Here is a 24,213-nt window from a genome sequence, read left to right on the forward strand (position 1 = left end):
GGCCAATCCTACTCCCACTCATTGTTCCTAGACCCAAGCATTCAAGCTTCTGAGGACCTATCACCATATGTAAGCTGGTGGTTCAAAGAAAATACCGGGAAATTGCAACTCAGATTCATAAGATATATTAATGTGAGCTATTTCATAGTGGTGACTTTAATGTCCATTCCATTATTCTATTAGTCAAGTTATGTCTTTGTGACATAACATGTTGTGGAAGCAGTGGGTTCTATGACTAGGAGCTCATTGTTCAACCTCTTGTGCCATGAAATTGACATCTTGGTATAAGGCAATGCAGTGCAGGATCCCATGCCAATAAGTCAGAGTTTCTCTTAGTCCTAAGATGATAATGTTCTCAGAGGCCCTGCAGCAGACAAGGAAGACAAACTTCTATCTGAGGTAGGTGTCAATTCCAGTAAGAATGAATTGCTGCACATTCCAGGGTAGAAAGAGTCCAATATATTCAACCTGGCACCAGAAGTCTCTTTGAGGAATGGTGCTAAGATAAAGGGCTCAGAGTTGTTTTCTTCTGCTGGCAGGTTTATAGGTGGTGATAATGAACATATGTCCTTGAACCCGTATATAGTTTATAACCCTGCTACCATGTGCAATCTCTTCTTAGACCCACTGTGCAAGCATAGGAGGTTATGAAGAGAGAGACTGGTAGACAGAGATTAGAAATATCCTGTCCAACTCATTGTCACTTTCCCTTGACTCTAATTTTCCCAACTTTGTCCTTCAATTATCTTGAGCAAAACGGTAGGCCATCCATGCCTGCCTGGGAGTTAGCGTACATTGGTACTGAAGGCCATTTCCCCCCAAAATGTCCAGTGTGCACAGTGTACCGTTCTTCCCACTGGGAGAATATTTCTTCCTGCTCACTATCTTCAGGGCCAGCCCTGAAATGGGACTGTGGCTTGGAAGTAGTCAATTTTCCTCTTATCTGTAAATTACAGCTGAATTAGTATCCACCTTTGTCAGTGACCCTTAGGGATCCCTCTAGGAGACTATAGGTGTAAAATTGAAGGAGAGGTAGCAGCGAGACAGAGGTAGAGAACATGAGAGTTTGGGCTTCCTATTTATGTGCCTTACTTATGTCCTCTGGAACTTCAAGGACTCTATCCTAAGTATATCATTTCCACCAAGTGATGAATTGCTTCTGTACGCACCTGACATTATGAGTCTCTGTGTGTGATAATAAACATTCATTGATGTCACATGGTCAGGCACCTAACCTCAGCTGGTGCCCAATAGATTACAAAGTCTGCTTCTTAAATAGTGTTTTGCTTCCGGCTGCAGATGACATGACTTTGCATTACCAGGGATGTCTTTGGAAATATAAATTCTTGAGCTCCAACTCAGACCAACTAATCAGAAATTTTGAGGATGATATTAATGAACAATCAAGTTTATGAACCACTGACTTACAAGGATATCCTTGCAAGGATATCACTGGCAGACCAATGATTACTGAAACCCTTCACTGATATGGCAACCTCCACATTTTTGAAGGCTTAATCTCTCATCTCTTGGCATATCTGCATCCTTCCAAAGCATTCAAAATACTTGTCTCAACCTTCAGGTCCAATTAGCATAGTGGACCACAACTCTAGGCATTCTGGAATTTATCCTGAGTTTTTGTTTACAATATTCATATTTTTTTCAAATATTCCCAATGGGCTTTTTTACAGTTGTCTGATATTATCTCATTTCTGCACTGTTTTTGCAGAAATAAATTATTGAATCTTATTCTCTCATTTAGCTCTTGAATGATACTAAATATGAGAATGTAAAAGTTTTTACATATTATCGTATTATTTTTATTTAATGTAGTGTAAATTCATTTAATTTGCTAGCTTTTCATTTTTCGTGTTTGTTAACATTTTGATTTTTCAGGTTCATCTTGTGTGGTATGTATGTGACAGTGATTACAGCAGTAATTCTTTCCCTATCTTTATCTCTTTAGAATAAGCCATCTTGAATACTGTATTTAAATGCCTCCAATTAACCTATAAGGCCCATAATCCTGAGCCCATTCTTAATTTGAAAAAATTTTTAAAGTGTTTTAATTTTATTTTTGAGAGAGAGAGAGACAGAATGCGAGCAGGGGAGGGACAGAGAGAGAGGGAGACAGAATCTGAAGCATGCTCCAGGCTCTGAGCTGTCACTGAGCCCATTCTTAAAATGTCAGCTTGGAGCTCCTATCCTATAATGACCCTGGGGATATAGTAAATTCAAATGCCATTCCAGAGGTGGACTGTTTTAGTTTCTGGTCTTAAGTTGGGTTTTTGTCCATCTACTTGTGAGATTCATCATTTCTGATAAAGCAAAATTGTAGGCCCTATTTGGCATTAACTTATTTTAGCTCCTTTCACTATCAGTAGACATCCTCCTCAGCTCTGGTTTTAAGAGGTGAGCCTATCTCTGCACCTCCCTTCGCCCCATCTTATATGGTGCAGTTTCCATTTTTATTACTTAGACTGAAATTTAGGCTTTCCCAGCTTACACTGATATCCCAAACCCAAGAAGTATGTGACTTTACTTCTACTCATTGCTTTACATTTATATTCTGTATCTGATACTTGGGAAAGCTTATTTTGTTGGGCTTTTAAAAGTCTCTCTTCATGGATTTTTCTACTGTTGCTACACATTTTGGTGTAGGAGGTAGGGTATCAAAGAAATCAAAGTTTAAAAGTGTCAATGTACAGCTTCATCTTACCCAGAAATACCATATTTTATTTTTCACTTTTTTGATGTCTAAAAATAACCTTTTAAGCAAGGCAGAAAACATTTTAAAGATGAAGAAACCACACACTGATACTAGCTGATGCACCTAGAATACCTAACCATTAAACAACATTAATAATAGTTAGGCTATCCTAGATGATAGAACTCCTGGAGTCCTCTCCTTCCTCTGAAACTGCTTTATGCAGGGGAAATTATTTTAGCTAGATAACATCCTGAACATTGGCCGGGGAGTAGCTGGGAATTACATTAATATGTATTGGTTTTGAATGAAATTGTGTTTTCTTCAGTATTTCCTTATTATCCAGCAGATCAAGTCCAAATATCTGCTCTTTTTCATTATTTTCCATGAGCTATCTGCTCCTTCCTAACCAAATATATATCAAATTATCCTGTGACATTTCATTGAGCAGTACAACTCCTTTCTCTTGAAGACAAAGCATGCTCCTTGATACTGGAATGGGTTTGCTCATTCTGGCCTGCCTTTCCATGGCATTCTCTAACACCTTTTCTTACCTATCCATATCCTCCACACCCTTCATGAGACAATAAACTCCAATCTTCGGCACTAAGCCTTCCAACTTTTTGGAAATTTCACACTAGTTTGGTGTATTCCGTTTATGTTACATATCATTTTTCTCTATTAAGGTTTTATTTTTACTATTTTAACTCTGTATGTGTTGGCACCCTATTTGAAATTTAAACTTCTTACGAAGAAAAAAATGTGTCTTATACTTTCTTGAATATCCCACAGTGCATGGTCAAACGCAAAACACTTTGTTGACTGGCTTATTTGATGAGAGCTCTAGGGATATAATAATCACATGCACATTATTCTTTTTCACTCTTGGTAGCTTCATCCCACCCTACCCTTTTTGTTTATTTGTTCAGAGATATCCATGTAGTTTCTGTCAGAAATAATTGGAAAGAAGGACTAAATTTGTTTCCTCTTTATTTGAGGTAAATGTTCATTTTCCCTCCATATATCCTCATTTTGATTTGTCAGAAATAATGATATTTGGTTACACAAACTTCTAAGTTTCAAGCATTTTATATATCAATTGTCAGTCAGTAGTCAAGCATTCACTGACCCCTTGCTTCAAAACTTAAACTACCCCCAGACATTTTACACCCTTATACTGAGAATATAGCCATAAAGTTAACATTGATGTTGAAATTATATGATTAACTTATATTTATAAGAATAATCCACTAAGTGAAAATAAGATTCTCCGTATCATTTCTGCACATTTTCTATGCATTCTTCTGCTTTATATAAAAAAAGATACATAGGGAATATATATATCAATATATATATCAGTGGTCAATGTACAGCATGTAGCTTGGAAGATTCCAAGAAAATGGCAAGAATAATATGTAGGCCAAAGTTCAAATTACCTTACATTCTTTTTTTTTTTAATTTTTTTTTCAACGTTTATTTATTTTTGGGGCAGAGAGAGACAGAGCATGAACGGGGGAGGGGGAGACAGAGGGAGACACAGAATCGGAAACAGGCTCCAGGGTCCGAGCCATCAGCCCAGAGCCCGACGCGGGGCTCGAACTCACGGACTGCGAGATCGTGACCTGGCTGAAGTCGGACGCTTAACCGACTGCGCCACCCAGGCCCCCCAGTACCTTACATTCTTAACCAAGTGAATCGACTGGTATATTTTCTACATGACTTGTGTTCCTCCAAATTTCTAAGAATTGCATGACAAAGGAAATGCAGTGAATTACAGGCAACTTATGTAATGGTGTTCCAGTTTTAGCAGTGTAAGCAAGCAATGGCAAAATGTTATCTTCCTCATTATGCCAACTTAATGTATTAGCTTGTAGCATATGGCATTTGAGCCTCGTGATAGGAGAACAAGCTTGGGTTTTTATTCTGTCTACCAATAGGTGCCAGCATTCATTCAGTTCCCTCCAGGCATTGTAATTGTTCACATAACAGCAGGATGCGCATCTACACTCATGGCAATGGCTGAGAAATTGAGTTCATCTCACATTTTTCTTTCAAGCTTTTATTACACCATGTATTTCAGAGTAGTGACTTGATTTTTATGCAATTTAATCCTCTTGCTGTGAGCATCATCTTTGAGAACTTATGATCTTTCAGTTCATTCTTCATTCAATAATGTGTTTATGTGCTCTGTATACAGCATTATTTTGATACCAACCATTCTGTAAAATGTTCCAAAATGAATCAATTCATATAAACTGGGCCAAATAAATCAGTCCTCAGAAATATACCATCAATTCCATTACACAAGTGAAGGGTAGAAGCACTGTATTGCAGTGAAAAGTAGAACAACTGTAGACACTAAAATACACATTACTACTAATACATCAACCCTCTTATTTTGGTGTATACCACTTCTAGCTAGCTCTTTTTAGGATAGTAATTACCATAATATAAATTCTGATAGTGATTTGGGCTATAAAAGGAAATATGGAATGTCTTGAATATGGCAATTTTAGGTAAGACATCATAGAAGAGATCTCAGACCACCACAGTACAGTATTATCATATTAGGATATCTAAAAGATCAGAGTGGGATGCCTGGTGGCTCAGTCAGTTAAGCATCCAACACTTGATATCGGCTGAGGTCACGATCTCACTGTTGTGAGGTCGAGCCTCGTGTTGGGCTCCACACTGAGTGGAGCCTGCTTGGGATTCTCTCTATTCCTCTCTTTCTGCCTCTGTCCCACTCGTGAATATACTCCCTCTCTCAAAGTAAATAAATAAACTTTAGGAGTGCCTGGGTGGGTCAGTGGTTGAGCATCTGACTTCGGCTCAAGTCATGATCTCAAGGTTTGTGAGTTCGAGACCCACACCCAGCTGTCTTGCTGTCGGCACACAACCCACTTCAGATCCTCTTTCCCCGTCTTTCTCTGCCCCTCCCCTGCTTGTCCTCTCTCTCAAACATAGATAAACATTTAAAAAAATAAATAAACTTTAAAAATAAATAAATATAAGATCAGAGAGCTAGAAAGAAAAGAGTATTTTCCATATGTGGAATTTAAGAAATAAAACAAACAAACCAAGAAACAGACTCAACTATAGAGACCAAATTGATGGGGGGGGGAGAAGTGGGGGTGGGGTAAATAGATGATGGGGATTAAGAAGTGCACTTGTGATGAGCACAGGGTATTGTATGGAAGTGTCAAATCACTATATTGTATACCTGAAACTAAGATTACACTGTATGTTAACTCACTGGAATTTATTATTATTATTTTAGCTAATTGGAATTTAAATAAAAACTTCAAAAAAAAGAAAGGAGTATTTTCTAGGAATGAAGAAGAACTCATGAAATCAATAATCGTATTTTAAATCCTCAAAAGAGAGCACCAATCAAATTACTACAGCCATGCTATGTATCAACACACACTTTTGATGAATTCACTGCATGGTAATCGGGTTTTTTATTGCAAGCAGCAAAAATCATCTCTGACTCTCTCATGCAGTAAATAATGCATTTTGGAAGAATGTTAGGTCTTGGAAACCACCAGGAGATTGGAGAACTTGATCAGAAGATGAGCTAAAGCCAGGGGACACCAGGTTGTGGGAACCAGAGATAGGCCCACACCCCAAGAACATCACAGAGAACCTGCATCTCTGACGTATCTGCCCTCACTCTCCCATCCCTGCCTCTTTTCCTGCAACATTCAATGTTTCCACCACCACTGCCAGACACAGAGGCTGGGAAAACAAATTGCAATCTATACTTTTCCAGGGGCCTCTTGTTCTAGATTCAAAGTCTCAAGAAAGAGATTATGAGTCAATAAACTGAGATCGCTTGCTCACCCTTCACTATCCAAGGCTGCTGAGAGTGGGATCTTGCACCTTTAGAACCTGACTCCTGTAAGAAGCACATACTCTTCAAATAGAACTAAGATACCTGCACATTTACAAACTTCAAGTAGACTAACCTTTTCAACCTCTCTCTGTTCATTGATTAATCACTTAGTTATATTTCCTACAGTTTCTAACAACTTCATTTTATAATCATTTTTTTAACATGCAATGACATTGAGTTATGTAGTGCACATATTATTTTCTATACTTTACAGACAAAGGTAATAATATCCAAAATATTTAACCTACTTGAATAGTTAAAAATTTGACCAAGATTGAGCATTCTTTCTACTACATGTAAATCATTAGTAGATTTCTGTTTTCTTTTCTGACCTGCTTCACTTAAGTCATGTTGTTGGACAAAATGCTATAATTATCTTACTAATAATGTTTGTGTATGTCAATTTTTTATGTGTAACTAACCACTCATAGAAAGAATGAAAAAATACACAATGCGACTTGAGGACATATGTTTACTCAGTGTGAATTATTTCCCAAAATACATATGTGGTCAGCATTCAAAATTGCTAATGAAAACTGTCTTCACTGAGATACAATTTAGCTGATTCCCAACAGTTTATTTCTTTTTTCATGTTTTTTACCCATTTTAGAATGAATTCTAGAGCAAAATAGATTAGCCAACTTTAGTCTTCATTTTCTAAAATACTTTTTGAGGATGATTTTAAATATTACATATACAAAGACTTACAGTAACTGCAAATTGATCATCTTTATTTTCTTTAAGCTAGGATTTCTATAGTTTTCCACTTTATAATCAGTGACTCAAGCCCTTGACTTATGTGGAATTAGTTTAGAAGTAAAGAAAAACTCCTTGAGAACTCTCTCAAATAGCAGTATGCCACCTATAGTACATCATTTCCATTTATAAAACTGATTATACTCTAAGTGCTGGATAATGGGCAAGGACAAAGAACTTTCAAACTGCTTCTGCTACATGAGCATGTTTTCAGTGTTTTGTTACCAATATCCTTAGGTCTGAACTGCTTGGAATTCTTTTGCAGCCATTTTGACATCTCTGTACTATAACAAAATAGTTACCAGGGCATCTTTCCTTGGCAAAGACATCATAGGTCAGCTAAACTGTCATATAAAACATCTACTAATGTAGAGAAACTAGTATATGAGGAATATGCAGTGGTCAAGCACAGTTGAAATGCTTCACATTCAAAATGATTTTTATCATCCAGATATTTGTTTTAAAAAACCTGTCTTTTGTAATTATATGAAAGTTAGTGAAAGATTGCTTTACCTTGGTCACTTTCAAGGATACCTTAAGGCTAACATGATTTTTGTGGATATAACCTCCATCTCTTGGGAAAATATTAAATTACTTGTGTCAAGAACATTCTTAAATTTATTTTGAGACACTATATTACCTTGCACATTGCTAGGAGTGTAAATGATGGCCAATGAGCTTGGTATGTTCATTAGGTGAAAATGAGCTTTTCTTTCAATATTGATTAAAGTGCTATCCTATTATGTAATTGAAACTTCCTTAAATGAGAAAATTTATATGATATATTCAGAATCTTATCAAGCACCTATTAAGCCTTCATATTATTCAAAATGAAACAAGTATATCATAAGTTGCTCATGTTTTTATATCCTACATTGTTCTCAAAGCCGATAGAGAAGCAAATAGGACACATTTTATTAAATTCTCATCCCAAATTGTCCTCCCAGCACAGTAGGAACAAAAAAAGAAATAATGTTTATAGTACAATATAAGTAAAAGAAGAAAATATAGGTACAATCTAATTATGATGTCTAAAGACATCAGAAACAGTATCGCCATAACCATTGTTTTCACAATGGTAAATAAAATAATGTTTGTTTTAGTTAGGTTTCAAATAACATCCTCTTTTCCAAATTCCTTATGGTCCTTCACATTAGATATATCATTTTCCATCCTTCTGGAAAAGGTAAACCATTGTATTGCTATTCTCCAAGAAACATTATACTTAGAGCAACATTTCACAGCCTATATACATTTTTTTTTTTTGATATGAAGTGGCTCTCATGCATTATCTACTTGCTGAAGTAGATGAGGCAGGCTGGTAAGTATCACCCAGATAAGTCAGAGTATATTGAAAGAATAAAAGACAGAATACCTAGGTTCTGTTTCTGCACATGCCATAAGAGCTGGGAAGAAACAAAATTTTGAATTTCAGTTTTCCACCAAACATAACATGCAGCCCATCTTTGCTTTAAGGTACCTAAATATTATCACCAGTCTTCTATTTGAACATGTAGATTAATAGGAAAATTACTACCTCATAAGATACTCCATTCAGTTTCTTTTTTATGAAGTTACTTTTAATGAGTGTCATTGCCCTGGGCACTAGGTCCTTTATACATTCAAAGGAAATGTAATATATTCCTTCAAACCTGACTCCACTTCATACAAAATCTTCTTTTTTCTGGGTAAGTATAGTCGCACTTTTACAGGTTGAATTTCCTATAATGCTTTCTAGACCCTCTATAACATCTAGCAAAGTGTTTTGCAAATTATCAACATGCTGATGTGTGATAAACTGAATTAAACTGATTGCTCTCTTCAACATATAATAATTGCCAATGTTCTTTGTAACAAAGATGTCCAGAATTAAACACTAGGTATGTAAAACATAGTGGAATATTGCTTCACTTGATCTAAAAGCCATAGTTCTTTTAATTGGTTATTATTCATTGTATTAGAATTTGAGACATCAAATGATATTATGCTCATATAGACATGAAAATATTTCCAGATATTTTTTGTTAGATTTTGCCTTACCATTCTGTACTTCCCCCGAATTTGTTTTAATTACAATTGAAATCTGCATTATTATTAATTTTGTCTTGATTATTTATACCCATCATTTCAGTATGTCAGAGTGTACTTATATTAAAAATTTTCAACTTACCTGTATACTCTTTAGTTTGGCTTTGTACAAAGGACCATTACTGAATGAAGAGTAAATATATAAAAATACCTAGTAGCTCTTATTGAAGTTGCACAGTGTAGAGCCATGAACTCAGAAATTCTTGCTAGCATTCATGTTGGGAATCTCAGTTCTTAATTCAGGTAAGTTGAAGATAAATTTCTGTGCCTCAGAAATTTCCTGAAATACAAGGATGCACTATAAATCCTTGTGCCACTTTCACATCCTAAAACATCTAACTGCTACTTACCCAGAAACATTCGTGTTGCCCAATGCATCAGTGTAGCAATCTATTGTCGGAGAGCAACCACTGCTGAGGTGACACCTATGTGTCATCACCCTCTCTCTTAATACATGTAACTTGAATCTTCTCTTAAAATCCAGTTCTATGTGGATGTCTAACCTCCTGGTCATGTCTGTCTGGCCCAGATGACACCATACCCTGTCAAGCACCAGTTCTGGATTTTTAAAAAATCATCATTATAAAGAAAATATTTAAAGATGCTTCCTTTAAGGGTATTATTATGTTAAGATTTCTGTACTGATAAGAATCTTTGAATGGGAAATTTACCTCATGCTATTTAGGACTCTAGTTTGTTGAAGTCTGGGTTAGAACTGTTTAGGTTTTGGGGTTTTGAATTGATTTGGGTGTGCAGTACAGAATACCCAATTTCTAGGGAATCATATGCCGGAAGAGATACAATTCTGCCTTTATTCATTCTTCAGTGTTTTTCATGGCCCTGGAAATGCTGTGTCGATTTTTATATGATTATTATAGCAAACATCTGGAATACCAGATGTGAGCAGACACATTAAGGGGCATTTAATCTATACATTTAAGAATGAGTCAAGTTAATCAGAAAACTCATTTCATTTCTGAAAATGAGTTAGATAAGCCAAATCAATAGTAAAAGTCTATACAATCTGGGAGACAAAAGATTTAAAAAGAGACCATATGGCACTTAAGACAAGAAGTTGTATGTGACTATTTGTGTGTGTGTGTGAGTGTCCATACAGAAATACAAACTTCTTTGCAAGTCATATATGCCCCTGAGAAGAGAAGGCTACATAGTAAAAAAAAAAAAAAGATGTGTGTGTATATATGTATATACACACACATCTTTTTATATATACATGTATACAATTGTACAATGTATATATATGTATACAATTATACAATGTATATATATATATGTATACAATTCTTGCTTATATTATCTCACTCCACTAATTGTATGATAACTGGATTTAGGAAGACGGATCAGATATAAATATTTTAGTAAATATGTCTGAAGAAATATGCCATATATTTCATATATTATCAGTTTCATAGAGACTTTAGCTCCATAACTTATCTTCTGATTACTGAAACCTATTAATAAAATTAAGTATATAGCATATATGATAGAGAAATTCATGTATTATGCAAACTTTTGATTGTCCTTCAGCAAATTCTGCTAACAGATTTAATTCAAGAAGGGGCATTTCATTTGAGCATATTTAATGCTTAGATCATCAAGCAACTATGACTGCTAAAAGTATTAAGCAACTCTGTTTTTAGAAGAAAAAGTATTACACGTGCCATCTTAAAATATTGGGAGACAGCTAAGTTGGCATGTGAGGAAACCAAGAGTCAGGGATTTAGAATTCCATAATTCAACTCGGCTCATTATGAAAACAAAGATGAGACTTTGCTTCATGTCAACCAGCCTATTAAAAAAAATTACCCACTTTTTCTTGCAGTATTTTATAAGGATTTATTTTAACTTGGGAGTTAGCCAAAATACAGATTTCTGTGTTCCACAGACCTAAGAAATACAAATTTTGGTTCTTAGGACTCAGAAATCTGTATTTATAATAAGAACTTTAGAAAATTATAAAGTTATTAACTATACTGTCTCTGGTTTTCATATAAATGTATAATAGGCAAATTAATATAAACGCATAAAATCATTTGTATAATACATATTTTTATGCATCTTATGTTGCTTATATTCTAGTGTGGACGCTTCATTCTGTGTTTTCAATAGGCATCAATTGAGAGCCTACTATGTTTCATCCCTGTTCTAAGACTGGTAATACAAAGATGAAGACTTTTCCCTAAAGGTATTTTGAATCTAATAAAAAAGGCACATAATTTAACAAATACTGATATTGAAGTTTGGCAAATGGAAAAATAAACATAGCATAGTGGTAGCTGAATGAATATTGTAAATTTGAGGTTTTAGAGAAAAACAAGAAGGGCTATGTCTCTTCCACCTCTCAGATGGATAAAAGAGCTATTTTCTAGAAGTAATGCTTGAGCTGAAGCTTGAAAGAAAAATAAGAGGAACAAATTGGGTTAGGTGTTCTATTCAGAGGGAACAGCATGAACAAATGTAGAGAGGCATAATGTACTTCAGAAGTGGAAAGTGTAATTGGGAAATAATTGGAAAGGAAGGTGCAGGGAGGTTTGTACCTGATCAATGAAGTACCTTTAAATCATGTTGAAATATGTGGATATTAGCTTGTAGGCAATGGAGCCATTGCAGGATTTTAAGAAGACTAATATGATCAGACTTGTGTTTTAGAAAAAAAATCAATTAAGTGACAGTATGATGAAATTGGAGGCAGAGACCATTTAATACTTCAGAAAACAAAAAGTGGGGGATTGAAGGATTGCAGTAATCATGGGGGTGAAAAGAGAAATCTTTTCACGATTTTACAATTCTATAATACAATGAACTTAGTTGTTATATAAAAGCAGCCCCAATGAATTTGAAAAAACACATAGGTCTTCAGAATGAAAATAAGTTATCATGCATGAAAGATATAGGTAATATAAGAACTTGATAGAAAGCACACTGATTTGACTATACCAGAAGCCCATAGAAATGTACAGCTATAGTAAAGCTTAGAATCATCTTGTCCAAACCAAAGGAGAGCTAGTTGTACTTGTGGACCACAGGATTCGTGACTAGGGACCATAGTATGTTCACTGAAAAGCTTTGAGCCTAATATTGAGGGGTTCTGTCCTGTGGCAGGGATACAAATAGCGATTCATATACATTAAAAAGGATTTCCTATAACTGAAAAAGAGTGAAGTTTGAGTTGGTAATAGTGTTTGACCTTACAAAAAACATAACAGTAAAGCCAGAATTTTTACATTTTCTTTTCTGTATTTGTCTCTTCAAAGGATTATGGGAAGACAGTTCATTTTCACATTGATAGTAGTTTTTACAGAATTCTTGCAGAGATTAAAAAATAAGTGATTTGAGCTTAACTCATTATAAGAATGTTCATGTTTTATGCAACAATAATTTATTTCAGGAATCTCTGCTTTAGATTATGTTCATCATATGCAAACATTGACATACATGCTACTATCTATTCACATACGTAAACATATACACATATAGGTATATATGCATACATTTATATATGTCTATACATATGAAATATGCAGATATTTACATACACATATTGAGTGTAAAATCCATAGTTCATATTTTCTTTGTACCACAAGTACTATCTAGTGTGTTGGGCAAAAGCAAATCAAATAAACAACTACATATATACATATGTATATGTATATATACATATATTCAAACAACTCTACATATATATGTATAAATATATATATATATATATATATATATATATATATATATATTCAAATCTACCCCTTGTTTTCTTCTAATTCTGGAAAAAAAGCAAAAAAGAATAAATACAATTTTACTACTTAATAAGTAGTTAAACACACATGTATGTATTTTACCTGGCAGCTATAAGTGTTACACATTTTATTATCAGAAAAATGGTTATATTTTCATTATAATGTTCTTTAAATATAATTTTGGCAAATACATGCATATTTACCCTGTACAATGGCATTTAAAGTATAATTTTGACTTAAAATTAAAGGTATAGTCACAAATAACTGGTATAAAATAGTGTTAAATTGGGGCGCCTGGGTGGCTCAGTCAGTTGGGCGACCGACTTTGGCTCAGGTCATGATCTCACAGTCTGTGAGTTCGAGCCCCGCATCGGGCTCTGTGCTGACAGCTCAGAGCCTGGAGCCTGTTTCAGATTCTGTGTCTCCGTCTCTCTCTGACCCTCCCCCGTTCATGCTCTCTCTGTCTCAAAAATAAACATTAAAAAAAATTTTTTTTAATAAAAAATAAAAAATAAAATAGTGTTAAATGTAAAATCTATTCTCACCAAAACCAATCTAGTTTTCCTCTCTATTTTAAAATCTGGAGATAAAAGAGTAGATCAGAATGAAAATTCTATGTAGTTTATATTATTTATGATGATGTTGAGAATGTCATTTTCACAGACATGAAGATTTACATATTTTCTGTGGTTTTAAGAAAGTCTGTAATAATGGTGTATTGAATTCTACAAGTTAGAAAATTGTCAGTAACATGAAGGCTTGAGCCCCAAATTATCTAATGTAGTGATATCCAATATTAATATACATATAAACATTGGCATATGGAGTTCTTTTAAAAAACAGTCATCAATGGAACCCACAGAAAGTCTAACATATGTATTTAGATACCACAAAATTCAGCAGTTTTATGAAATATTAATGTAGTTTTGCAAGTCATTTTAAAATTCAGTGATTAATAATTGATTAGTCTATAAAACAGATGTATTGTACAACATCAACACTATATCAAATTTACTTGAAAAATTAAATTTGACCTAACTTCCCACTTTTTTTAATAAAAAGGGAAGAACAATTAAAGTACTCCTTTTTTTATCCACAGCATTCTGAAACCTAAGTGCTCTCTACTCATTCTCCTGTTCCTTAGTAAAACCTAAAGCAGCATCGAGACATTTTAGAGAAAAATCAATATTACAAGAATATACTCCAAATTTAAAGAAAATATGTGATAAACTCTAAACAATAAATCATTTTTAACTAGTAAACATACAACGAGGCAAATAAAATACATGAGAAAGGGAATCAGCAAACTTTCTAGCTTGCCAGTTGCTTCAAAGGTAGTTCTATGGTCACTCTAATCAATATCCAAAAAGTTATCTTCAAATCCACAGCTAACATTAATTTTATGTTTTTTTCCTCCCTAGAATTCAGACAAACCTAAAAGCATTAATAGTATTAATTTTTTTTCTTTTTTTAGAGAGAGAGAGCGAGAGCACAGGAGAGGGGTAGAAGGAGAGAGAGAGAATCCCAATCAAGCTCCACACTCAGCATGAAGCCCAACGCGGGGCTCGTTCCGAAAACCATGGGATCATGACCTGAGCAGAAATCAAGAGTTGGATGCTCTGAGCCACCCAGGCGCCCCTTAATTTTTTTTAATTTTTTAATTTAAATTTTTTAATTTTAATTTTTTTCTTTGTTTTTTTTTCTATAATTTATTTATTTTTTATAATTTACATCCAAGTTAGTTAGCACATGGTACAACAATGATTTCAGGAGTAGATTCCTTAAGCCCCTTACCCATTTAGCCCATCCTCCCTTCCACAGCCCCTCCAGCAACCCTCTGTTTGTTCTCTATATTTAAGAGTCTCTTATGTTTTGTCCCCTCCCTGTTTTCATATTATGAAATATGATTCATATTTGTCCCCTCCCTTCCCTTATGTTCATCTGTTTTGTATCGTTAAGTCCTCATATGAATGAAGTCATATGATATTTGTCTTTGTCTGACTAATTTCACTTAGCATAATACCCTCTAGTTCCAACCATGTAGTTGCAAATGGCAAGATTTCTTTCTTTTTGATTGCTGAGTAATCCTCCATTGTATATATATACCACACCTCCTTTATCCATTCATCCATCAATGTGCAATTGGACTCTTTCCATACTTTGGCTATTGTTGATAGTGTTGCTAGAAACATTGGGGTGCATGAGTCCCTTAGAAATGGCATACCTGTCTCCCTTGGATAAATACCTAGTAGTGCAATTGCTGAGTCTTATGATATTTCCATTTTTAATTTTTTTGAGGAGGCTCTATACTATTTTCCAGAGTGGCTGAACCAATTTGCATTCCCACCAGTTGTGCAAAAGAGATCCTCTTTCTCTGCATCTTCACCAATATCTGTTGCCTGAGTTGTTAATATTAGCCATTCTGACAGGTGTGAGGTGGTATCTCAATGTGGTTTTGATTTGTATTTCCTGGATGATGAGTGACAAACATTTTTTCATGTGTCTATCTGAATGTCTTCTTTGGAGAAGTGTCTATTACTGTCTTGTCCATTTCTTCCCTGGATTATTTGTTTTTTTGGGTGTTGAGTTTGGTAAATTCTCTATAGATTTTGCTCACTCTTCGCAGATGACATGATACTCTATATGGAAAACCCGAAAGTTTCCACCACAAAACTGCTAGGACTGATCCATGAATTCAGCAAAGTCACAGGATATAAAATCAATGCACAGAAATTGGTTGCATTCCTATACACCAATAATGAAGCAACAGAAAGAGAAATCAAGGAATCAATCCCATTTACAATTGCACCAAAAACCATAAAATACCTAGGAATAAATCTAACCGAAGAGGTAAAAAATGTATACACTGAAAACTATAGAAAAATTATGAAAGAGATTGAAGATGACACAAAAAAAGGAAAAGTATTCCATGCTCCTGGATAGGAAGAACAAATATTGTTAAAATGTCAATACTACCCAAAGCAATCTACACATATAATGCAATACCTATCAAAATAACACCAGCATTCTTCACAGAGCTAGAACAAACAATCTTAAAATTTGTATGGAACCAGAAAAGATGCCAAATAGCCAAAGCAGTCTTGAAAAAGAAAACTAAAGTTGGAGGCATCACAACTCCGGACTTCAAGATGTATTACAAAGCTGTAATCATCAAAACAGTATGGTACTGGCACAAAAACAGACACTCAGATCAATGGAACAGACTAGAGAACCCAGAAATGGACCCATCAGTGTATGTCCAACTAATCTTTGACAAAGCAGGAAAGAATACCCACTGGAAAAAAGACAGTCTCTTCAGCAAATGTTGCTGGGAAAACTGGACAGCAACATGCAGAAAAATGAACCTGGACCACTTTCTTACACCATACACAAAAATAAACTCAAAATGGATGAAAGACCTAAATGTAAGACAGGAACCCATCCAAATCCTCGAGGAGAAAGCAGGCAAAAACCTCTTTGATCTTGCCCTCAGCAACTTCTTACTCAACACTCCTCTTAATTTTTAATTTCATAAGGATGAAGAAGGAAATGCATCTGGAGAGAATTAAGGCTCAAAAGTCAAGGACAGTCTAAAAAACCTCATAAGTTTTTGCAATAAAGATTAGGTTAAATATGGAAGATGTGCCAAAACATTTTATGACACTGGCAGAGGGAATGTACCTGCTTTATTAGCCAAACCAAACCAAATCAAATCTCTTTCCTTTCCCCCCCCCCTCCCTACCCCATCTGTCCCTGTCTCTGCCTCTGTGTCTCATGTGTGTGTATGGTGGGGGAGGGGACATCAGTTATCTACCATTCCTTTACCACTTTTACATGTTCAGGTTGACTTTTACCCCATTTTTTATTATGAAATAGTTGTAAATAAAAAGTGTTAGATAAATGTGTAAATTATAAAGTAAAAAAATAAATAATTAGGGGCGCCTGGGTGGCTCAGTCGGTTGAGCGTCCGACTTCGGCTCAGGTCATGATCTCATGGTCCGTGAGCTCGAGCCCCACATCGGGCTCTGTGCTGACAGCTCAGAGTCTGGAGTCTGATTTGGATTCTGTGTCTCCCTCTCTCTCTGACCCTCCCCCGTTCATGCTCTGTCTCTCTCTGTCTCAAAAATAAATAAACGTTAAAAAAATTAAAAAAATAAATAATTAAAGATCTATGAACTCACTCTCCATTTAAAGAAGGGGAACATTTCCAATATTTTTGTAGGTTTTTACCATTCTATCTTTTTGCTTTTATTTCAGAAAAAGAGAAAACACACACACAAATTTCCAAATTAGTTTGTTTTATCATGCTCTTTGTTTTTGTAATATATTTATTATTTATGTATATACCATATTTTAAAACATTTGCAGTTTTTGCTTTGCCTTACAGTATGTTTTCATATATACATTTTTATTTTTACAATTTTGATGTCCATTGGTATAATACAATGTTTCCAGTTGTATGACATTAAAAACTACACTTCCATGGTGTTCTTTTTCATGTTTCTTGGGACAAAGGTACAAGGTTTACTTGTTTACATGAGGTCATTAAAGTATTTTCTCGACCGATTATAATGGTTTTGACTCACAAGCAGTGTATGAGAGTGAGCAGAAGTGTGCAAGCATTTCATATTCTTACAGATTTGAATTCTTGCTAAATTAATGGTACAGAATATTCTTTCATTGTAGTGTCAATTATGAATTTTGTGTTATCTAAGGCTGAGCATATTTTTACATATTTATTGACCGTTTGTGTTATGATATATTTGTTTATAACTCTTACCCATTTCTCCATTAGGTTGTATTTTTCTTATTAGTTTTTGGTATCTTTTTCCTGTCAACTCATTCTTGTTGATTAGATATGAAGCAAATATATTCTCCCAATGCGTGGGTTATTATCATGGTGCCCACCTTACTTTTTTTTTTTAACTTTTTAATGTTTATTTATTTTTGAGAGAGAAAGAGAGACAGAGCTTGAGTGGGGTAGGGCAGAGAAAGAGGGAGACACAGAATCTGAAGCAGGCTCCATACTGTGAACTGTCAACACAGAGTGGGACGCGGGGCTAAAACTCATGCCCTGAGATCATGACCTGAGCCAAAGTCCAACACTTAACTGACTGAGCCACCCAGATGCCCCACACTTACTTTTAAAATAAGTCCCAAAAGGGGTGCCTGACTGGCTCAGTTGGTAGAGCATGAAACTCTTGATCTTGTGGTCATGAGTTCAAGCCCCACATTGGGTAGAGAGCCTACTTAGAAAAGTAAATAAAATAAAATGCAAAAAAACCAGTATATAATAAACCATGATGACAGAGACCACAATGACTAAATGAAAATTCTTGTTCTTAAAATTCCTGAGGACTTTGACAGTTCAAAGCAGCACAAGTCAGATTATTGAACAATTTAACTGGAGTGAATATGAAAGACATTGTCCTCACTTTGTGCTGGTCACTTGAGCACCATAGATTATGGGGATGGACACAAAGATCTAAACTTCAGTTTAAAATATCGATTCCTGATATGCAGCAGAAGGGGGAAAACTTGAATTATTTAGAGTATATTACACTATATTATATTAATATTGTATAAATTATTACAGTCAAAAAGAGTATGAGAAAGAGAAAAAGGAGACATTTCAAGACTAAAACTATCTACCGATTTCTAGAACTGTCAGGAAAATTTAATTATAACAAGGCTATATTTCATGCAAAATGGATGAATGTTTCAATTAGAATATTTATCTATCAGTTATGCTGGTCCTGTTATTGTCCCGAGAGTATTAGAGCAGGAAAAATGATTGCAAATTATAATTACAAAATTCAGATAAATTCAACGGAAGGGTTTCACAACCCTTGGTGACAAATACATATGAAATATTTAGGTTTCTCTGGATTATGGTAACAGCTTTGTCAATTTTAGCTGCTTGTACTAGTTTCAAAATCCCACAATCAAAATGAAGTGATATTCAGTGTGTTTTAGAGAGACTCACATATCAATGTTGGAAGACAATTCTCCATGACATTTCTGCACATGTATCAGCTTTTGTCCCGAACTCAACTCAAAGGATGTTTTGTATAGCAAACAACCTTGGAAAATTCAAATAGTGTTTCCCTTCAATGTTGTAGACAGGTTTTTTTGAAGACCAGTTTAAAAGAGAATGTCTCCCTTCAGGAAAAGTGTGGACAAGTTTGCTAGTGGCTCCTTTTAAAAGACTGGGGGTTCCTAAGCTCAGAGTTCTTTAGCTGTGACACTAAAAAAATGATATAACATCCACCTAAACCCAACTCTGCTTCAATTCAACTCGGTGGAATCTAGGGTGGGGGATGGGGGAGGGAGCTGGGGCGAGGGGAACTGATACACTGTCTCCTGTGTAGTGTGGAATAAAATAATAATGTCCTTTGTTTCAGACGCAGGAGTCTCACATCTTCTGACAGCATCTATGAAAGTGTGATAGACTAATACTATGTTAGTTTGCAAAAAGGGTAATACCTCAGACTTTGCACAGTCCTTGAAATATATAAAAAAATGCTTCTTTCACTATCATTTCTTGCACACTTTTGTAGCTACCACTACTGCTCATTCTAACTGAACTTCCTAATGTTTCCCCCAATGACAGAATGGCTTAGAATTCTTGCAGAACTAGAGAAAAAGTTATCCCAAGTGTGAATGTTTCTCAGTTATCTTATACCAGTTTCTTTCAAATTTGCTGTGGTAGTGAATCTTCAAAACCAAAGAGTAGAATTTTCTGAGATGGCTGCCATGGTGAAGAGAATTGCAACCTGGCTCTGACCACTTAGCATTAACTGAAACCAAGAAAGTTACTGTTAACATCTTGTACACAGGATGTTGAATCTACTATAAAAATTTTAAGCGGGCAAACATAAATCCTAAAATGTATCGAGTTTAACTGCGGGAAATGCGAGATTTCTAGTTCATATTCCTGTGTACCTTAAACAAGAAATAAGGAGATTCCAAGGAAACCTTTTTGCTTTTTACTTTTGCTTTGGTAAGAGGCACATAAAAAGTTCTTAAATATTATAAATAATCCAAGCTACATAATGTACAATAAAAGAGGTTTAATTATGGATGTGAATTATATTTTCTATTTAGTTTCTCAACGTGACTGCATGCTCATGCAGGATGTTGTGAAAGGGATTTCCCATAGATGGCACATGCAACTCTAAGACTCAATGATTTCACAACTTTTAGGAATTTTAAAAATCCCCACAAGTATTTCTAATTATATATTTTTCCTAACAATCTAATTGCAAGTTTATAGTTTACACATCACTACATTAATCCTACTCATGGAATCATCTTGTATTTAATGTGCCACAAGGGTCTCCAGTTTCATCCCTTACATAAGCTAAAAAGAAAGCAAGTTTTAAGGTATACTGGGACATTTCAGGTATTATATACATTTGGGTTTATAAAAATTCCTCAACACTCGTGTGTTCAGAAAGCTTAACTCATGCAAATAAAGCCTACAACCCAGAAATGCATATATATTTACCCAATCTTTGTGTCCTTTAATTGTAAAAACTAAGTTGATTCCTTCTCTTCAAGAAACAGTTTTTCAGAGGCCTATGGATTTTTTTATAATGACATTTCTTGAAGAAACCTCTGACCTCATTTTTTTTTATTTAGGTTTTAAAAAATCTCATATATATTATAACTCAAAGTTAATAATATTAAGGCTAACAAATGCATTATATACTAAAATTTCAAAGATAGGAAACATCGGTCTGAAAATGCACCTCTGTGTCTTAGTAACAGAAAACCTGGGCAATTACTTGTAAGAGAAAGTTAATGAATGCATAATCCAAAGTATGCAAGCTAAGATGTTTCCCTGTCAATAAAACAACTGAAATATTTGATTCATACCATAATTCTAGTTCAGTCTATGGCAACAAAAGAAAATCTCTGGCTTAAACTAAGTAAGTTAAATTGCTTTAATCTATCATTTCTTGTGGATGTTCATTATAATGTTGGACTCAGTGGAAAACCTATCTAGTTTATTCTAGAAAGATAGAGAGAGCAAGAGATAGAGACGGGCAGAAAGAGAAAAAGGGAGAGAACTAAAGAGAAGGAAAAAAATGAAAAAGTAGTGGCTTGTAGCAATGATGAAAAACATGTTTTAGGTGGTAAAATGAGATGCATGCAAATGACAAGCTAGCTCTCTGTACCCTGAAAACATTCAATTCTGAGTGACCTGTGGCCATAAATTACCAGCATGAAGCTTCAGATCCTAGTCCTGTAATTTCATCAAGATCAACAAGATGCAATCTTGAAAACTGTTTGCATGGTGTGAGGACGAATTGATGCCCTTGTTCTCTCAGACAGCTGAGTTTGATGCACAAGAGTCTGACTACTTTTCTGTCTCTCTGTAGCCGTATATGGCCATTGTAAATAATTAAGTAGAAATTTGTTACCCTTTTGTCAAATGTATTTCTGATGTTGCTCTTCCTAGCTTCCATTAAGGAATCCCTTGATTAAATTTTAAAGTCTTAAACAATTTGAGAGTCTGAGAGCATTGGATACAAACTACAATTTGAATGTTTTGCAGGGGAAAGTCATATTCTCTTTGGGAGTAGGAAAAATAATGTCAGATATTTAGTATGCAGCCCATGATTCCTTTTCAAGGCACGATATTACGGATTTGATTACCAAGCCTGTAGCTGATTCTTGTGGGTCATTTATTTTCCCAAATCCTTTTTTTGTAGATACTTATAATATATTGCTCAAAATGTTTGAAAATATTTTAATTTAAGCAAAATATGCTTGTAACTAAAAATTTAAACTCCTAATCACTTAACATAATACAATAAAAAGAAAACACTAAACAAATGCTATTTACAAAAATAAACTTAAAACCCATAATTCCTCTTTATACTTTATAACATTCTAAAATAGTTTTTAGGAAAGAAACCAAAACAAGGAGTAAAGGAGCTAAATGGTGAAATATAATTTTTCTGATTTATGCTTTAGAAAATATGAATAACTTTAATTTTTAATCATATTCTTAAAATGTATGAATTCAAAACAGATTGGTATGAATATGCGGCACTTGTGGGGGTATACCATAATTATTATATATAGTTTGGAAAAAATAAAACAACCTTTAAATCCAGAACACATATAATTTAAAAACAAAATATGGCATTAATTTTCTATTATAATGAAAAGAAGCAGAACATGTTACCTTTTGTGAGGCGTCATAATGAAATGTTTTCTGCAGATTTTTCCTTTCTTTTAATGCAGGTGAATGTTATAAGCCTTTATTTCTCCTCTCTGTATACCATTTCCTCTTTTGCTTCAATAAAATGGTTGAAAATGAAACATATTTATAGTATTTAGAATTACTCTCCCCAGGGACTTTATTTCTGTGGTGATGTTATTTCCTTAACAACTCATCTTCTTTTTGACCCTTGTACCCATTACATTTACATACTATTAGTGTCTCTTTCATTTTGGGATAAGAAAATTAGAAATCTTAGGATTCTTTATTTATTTAGGAAAATTCTCTACAGGTTTGAGTTATGTTTTGTATATTATAAACCCTGACTCTAAACAGAAAGTGCTAAAAATTAAAAATGCACCTCTTTGATCATACTGTCTTTCCTCCACCCCTACTCCCAATCTCTGCCTTTCATGAACTCTATAGAATTCATGTTCATGCTTCACTATTTTTATGTTTCACCTCCTGTTAGGTCTTGACTGCTGAAACCTGACTATGTAAACCAAGTTTAATTATAGGAGCTGTTGATCCAACGACAGAAGCCAGCATAGCCTGCCACTTCCTCTCCTCCTCCTCTTTTTTCAGGGGCACCGTCTCCCCACATTCTGGTTGTGGCCCCTGCTGGCATCTCTCCCATGGAATTGCTCTCTCCTAGCGTTACTTCATGTTCTGAAACAGAAAGAAGTGAATAGCCTTCTGTAACTGGAATCTTTTGTAACTGGTTTCTTTTGTAACTGGTTTGTAACTGGAATCTTTTACTCACATATTCGATGAGTCAATTATTACAACTTGTTTCCTCATTAAAAAAAAAAAAACAAACAGAATGGTAATTTGTGCTTTGCAGATTGGTTTTGAGAACTGACATATATATATATATATATATATATATATATTCACACATATATATGTGTGTGTGTATATATATACATATATATGCACACATATATATGTATATATATATATAATACACACACATATGTACATATATGTATATTTTATATAAGTTAGCAGGATTCTGATACATAATGGGCTATCAATAAATGGTTAATGTCTTTTGTTACACTCATTAAAATATTAGTCCCAGACTTACAGGTGGAAGGGGTACTACGGTTTTGACTTGGTTATAAGCCAACTCATCAATTTTAAAGTTTTAGGCAGAAGGGTGGGTCACTGAAGTGGTTTAAAACATTGAAATTACTGGCCTGGAGAAGAGAATGTTTAAAAAATATTGATATATGGGTTCTTCCTCCACCGACTCTGATATAATTGACCAGGATTGTGGCCTTGGCTTTGTGAATTTGAAAAACTCTCTGAATGATTCTACTGTGCAACCAAGGTTGGGAACCAGTGGTGTCATGTGCCATGGGTCTCTGGTGTATTTTTACTTTAACAGGAGCTTCATGAGTTACAAAGTTCTGCAGTGGTTCCTAAGCCCGGGGGGGGGGTTCCTAAACCGGGGGGTTCCTAGGCCGGGGGGGTTCCTAAGCCCCCCCAATATAACCTGGTTATATTTGGAAATGTTTATATATAGTTTTGTTTTTCATAGTGATTGAAGGTGTCACTATCTTTTACATGGGGATCAAAGGATGTGAACTATCTCTCCACGAGGAAGAGTCATTGCCTCTCACCCACAGCCAGTAGAGTACCTCTCTCCAAAAGACACTGGGATTCCAAAGGATATTTCTACCATTTTTTCTCTTTCCCCAGTTTCTTCCTCTTCTTTCTTTTAATCCACCTATCTATTCCTTTCTCTTAAATTAACATTCCATATTTC

At 34.7% G+C, this 24,213-nt stretch overlaps 2 long non-coding RNA genes across 4 annotated transcripts in view; one reads left to right on the top strand and one right to left on the bottom strand.

The window, feature by feature from the left end:
* Nucleotides 1-24,213, bottom strand: part of LOC123384417 — a 49,962-nt gene that overhangs the window by 4,419 nt on the left and 21,330 nt on the right. The window contains exons 2-4 of one of the 2 annotated variants that reach the window (XR_006595472.1): nucleotides 22,902-23,108; nucleotides 22,404-22,514; nucleotides 9,601-9,729 (exon numbers count right to left, since the gene is read on the bottom strand). This is a non-coding gene — a long non-coding RNA (uncharacterized LOC123384417). The remainder of the gene's footprint in view (nucleotides 1-9,600; nucleotides 9,730-22,403; nucleotides 22,515-22,901; nucleotides 23,109-24,213) is intronic. The other variant, XR_006595471.1, reaches the window with a different exon arrangement.
* LOC109492584 lies at nucleotides 211-23,268 on the top strand. 2 transcript variants are annotated; one of them, XR_006595474.1, is made up of 3 exons: nucleotides 211-399; nucleotides 11,550-11,655; nucleotides 22,912-23,037. It is a non-coding gene; the product is annotated as an uncharacterized LOC109492584 (long non-coding RNA). The 2 variants fall into 2 exon arrangements; XR_006595478.1 differs by having other exon boundaries at nucleotides 212-399; nucleotides 23,025-23,268.

This window comes from Felis catus, chromosome A1 (genome assembly GCF_018350175.1).
Source record: "Felis catus isolate Fca126 chromosome A1, F.catus_Fca126_mat1.0, whole genome shotgun sequence".
Lineage (NCBI taxonomy): Eukaryota > Metazoa > Chordata > Mammalia > Carnivora > Felidae > Felis > Felis catus.